Source organism: Emydura macquarii, unplaced genomic scaffold (assembly GCF_026122565.2).
Source record: "Emydura macquarii macquarii isolate MOO-44397 ecotype Brisbane River unplaced genomic scaffold, CSIRO-AGI_Emac_v2 contig_2422, whole genome shotgun sequence".
Lineage (NCBI taxonomy): Eukaryota > Metazoa > Chordata > Testudines > Chelidae > Emydura > Emydura macquarii.
In genome coordinates this window covers 3,871,068-3,875,229 of record NW_027132559.1, presented here as the reverse complement: position 1 = coordinate 3,875,229, position 4,162 = coordinate 3,871,068, and positions in this window count along the sequence as shown.

Genomic DNA, 4,162 nt, shown 5'->3' with positions numbered 1-4,162 from the left:
AGATAGAATATATTGTTCTGCCAAAGCCAGAGGCCTATTTTATTTTGTCAGCTACAGTGCATCCTCTTCTATAAATAAATCATCTTATATGGAGATTGGCAAGGCTTGTCAAGGGGAATGTTAGTGTTAATAGAACTTAATGAATAAAAAGTGGGGAAACCTGATTTGCCCTTTTGAAATGTTTTTATACATAAATGTTTTAAACATAGCATGGGGGGGTCACTAGCCACTTGTAGTCAAATGTGAAAAATCAACTATTTAGCCATAAATCTGATTATTTTCTATTGGAGGACAGGCATTAAGTCTATTTTTCTATTCATCTCAATGCTTACATGTTTAATGAAAACCTGGGAAAGATGGTGTTTCCCTTTGCTGCTGCTTTATGCCATACAGACAGGACCTCCTACTCTTTTTTTCCATTAACGTTAATGAGAGTTCTGCATATGCCATGACAGAATAAATGCCAAACAATATGAACTATTTACTCCCTAGGGGGAAGTGCAACTACTTGAGACAGTGTGAGAACAGGGGTAAAGCAACCAGAAAGACTGGAGAGAGCTTCCAGCAGTGCAGAGAAGTGAGAATCTTTAGAAGATTAGTAATGCCAGAAGAGCAAGGGGGGTTTTGGTAGCGCTTGGATTGGACACTAGGTACTGGAGCCACCAAACATCACAAAGATAGTAACAATAGGCAGGCAAGGCCCAGGAGATATTGGAGGGGACTGAATGAACTGGCTGACTGCTCCAACAATTTCTAGAGACAGAAGACAAAAGCACAGCCATGAAATCTTTGGAAATTCTCCATGCTGTAGCGAAGGTTGGTCAGACACAAACAGTAGGAACGGCCACAAAACCCAGGACTAACAGATTAAGCCAAAGAACTAGAGAGGACCAAGACTCTGCTCCGTGCACTTTTTGAGACTTTTATAACTGTGGAGCTACTTCAGTAAAATCTGGTTTTAACCCATTTCCATGTACTCTCTTTTCACCCAGATTTCACATCTTGACAAGCACATCAGTAAATAAAGAGCCTCCCACTCTATAATAAGTGCCAACGTGACAAGGAGCAAGATACATTGCAAGAAAAATAGTCTTATTTTATTGAATTTGTTACCTCGTGATACAAACTGAGTGGTTTCCTTCAGTAACTTCCCAGTGGAAGGCTTTGCCCTGTCCCTTCACCCTGCACTTTAACACAAAATATGAACTTTTCTTTTTTTTAAAGATGTCTTGTTCACTTTCAAAAGCAACCCTCAGAATGTAAATACATGAATGCTTAATACTGCCTTAAAGAGAAAAGCAGCAGTAGCAGAGGAGGTATTGAATCTGCCTTTCCACTCATGTCTGTGCTTAGATGTTTCATGAAGACCTGAAAAGGTGGTGTTTCTCTGTACTGCTGCTTCGTGCTATACAAAAATAGCCTCCGGCTCTTCTTCCCTCTCCAAATTCTTATTCTTTTTTTTAAACCCATGAAGAGTATCATTCACGTCCCCATGTCCTGCTCTTTGCTGAAGGACCCTGACATGATCCTCGTGGGGCTTGTGACAGATAAAGCTGGACCGTTCAAGCTGCACCTTCCCCTCTGTTAAAATGAGTGGGAAGACAAGCTGTAGAATCAATATCCTTCCCCGCTCCCCCAACTCTCACACATCTACATCCACGCAAGGGAGGGCTGCCACTCAGGACACAGATTTCCATGAGAATGCTAGTGTGGTCATCCCTGGATCTTGACTGAGTCCTCCAGCCAAAAGAGAGGAGTGAGGAACATATTCCTATAAGAATGTAAAAGCTTTAAAGAAAAGTAAAATGCAAGGGTTTTTTTGTACATCATAAAAGAGCATGATGTGCAAAACCACCCCTCACTTTTAAGATCCCATTCTGCATTAGATTAGGAGAAGCAGTTGCTAATATGGGCCCTGATTCAGCAAAGCTTTGAGCATGTGCTAAAGTCTCATTGAAGTTAATGGGGTTTAAGCATGTGCTTACATGTTTCACTGAATCAGGACTATAGTGAAAAGCTGTTTCTGCCGAACACCGTTTCAGCAAGTTGAGTTATGGCAGCTTGTAGATGGGGAAAGATCTGCTTTGGTTTTATTTTTTAAATGGGTGAAACGTATTTGCTCAACTGGTTTCTAAAAATGGGTAAAAGCCAGCTCGCCTGCCTTCCCCTACTACTCAGGTAAAGAGTCAGACATCCTAACTGGGTTAGAGGGTACTTCTGCCAACAGGTCCAGGCCTACAATTTGATCATTAGAGAGCACAGCAGTGAAAAAGCAAACTCAAGTGGTCCATGTGCCACTTTTAGGCTGGGATTTTCAAAGAGGACTAAAGGAGTTAGGCACCAGCTCCCATTGACTTCTAACTAGGCACCTAATTGCCCTAAGCCAATTTGAAAAAAATAGCCTTAACCTTAATTCAGCCTTTCCTCTCCACTATTTTTCTGTGGTGGTCTCTTAGCCCATCCACCTCCAAAGCAGGATTTTCTTGTCTCACAATATATGCTGTGATTTAAGCGTTTTTCTGCCCCTTATCTGTTTGTTTGGGTTTTTTTTTTTATTCTCAACTTACTCCCTTTCCCAGTAGTGAGCAAGATATATGACACTGCAAAGAAATCTCACAAGCCAGTACTGGATGCAAATAGAGAAGTTAATATCGTTGGGAGAGAGACTCAACATGTAGGTTATACTGACCTCTAGGGGACAATAAAAAACCAAAAACATAAAGGCCTGAATTTTTCATTTACACTAAGGCCCCTTCACACCACTCTGGCAGTGTAAAGTAAATGTAATGTAATGTAATTATACCCCCTTTCAGGCCCCTTTACACTGCCACAGCTTAATATAAGGGACCTTAGGTCCAAACTGTTCTCATTCCCTAGTTCCATAATTTTGGTATCTTAAGAAAAGCACATGCTACCATGCACTTATATGTTTGAAATAAAGTAAAATGTACATTTGCAAGTTATATAGTATTTTGTCAATTGCTATGGCCAAGTGACATGGGAAGTGAAATATGAAGATTTATAGGACAAGGGTTTGTTATTTGCTGTGGGCTTTTTAAAATGGTGTTTAGATCTTAGATTGCACACTTTTATTATGTTTCCTTTTGCTGCAGTTTTGGTTGATGATGGGGCAGGACAGATTTGCTATTTGTAGGCTACAGATGGAGCAAACTATAAAGCTCTAATGGAATTTTTCTCAACACTAAGCCAAATTTATCACATCACTTGACTAGCCTAGCTCTCTTTTACTGATATGGAAGAGGGAGAGCCCCAGACAGTTGCGCTGAAGCATTTGCCTCCTGCCGAGCTATGTGAAATTCACACAGACAAGGTGGGTGAGCTAGTATCTTTTATTGGATCATCTTACGTTGGTAAAAGAGACAAGCTTTTGAGCTTACAACAGAATTCTTCTTCAGGTCTGGGATCCAGTCTCCTGCCTAATCTACAAAGGGTGCACATCTCAACCCCAAAGGCATGTTTCTGGATACTCTTGAGAATCTTGTGACATTTTTCCCTTACATGATGTTGAAGGGAAGGATTCAGACCATAGAAATTATCAAAACAATATGTAGAGCGTTATGGTTAAAAGCCTGTTCTTCCACAGATGGAAAGTTGTTTCAACATAGCCAATGATGATGGATTCATTAGAGAAAGCTAAAGACTGGCACAGTAGTTTTTCAAACAAATCTGGGTAAGATTTCAAAGTTCCATTTAATAGTGCAGCGTTTAAACAGATGTATCAATGGGTAAGTACTGGCATTTTAATTTACAGACAGAATAGATATCTAACTTCCACAAGAGAGACGCCTTGTTAGGTGTTCAACCATAGCCTGCAGAGCAACAGCGACTCATAATAGGACAGGGAATCTACTGCCTCATGTTGTCAATGTTAAAAATCTTTTGATCCATTTAGCTGAAAACTGCTGGTAGTTCTGAATTCTGCCCTCAAAACACAGCTTGAGCTGTAAGGTTTAGAACTAAATCTCACTGAGTGCCTTGCATTTGCAAATACTGTATTTGTTCCACTGCACACTACTGCTGCACAGAAAATAAGCTCATATCCAACCCTCCCACAGCATGTTCTTTGAGTTGTATACTCTGTCCTTGAACCACTGTTTAGCATTATTTCACTCATCGAGAAAAGAATCCAGAAGTCACCAAA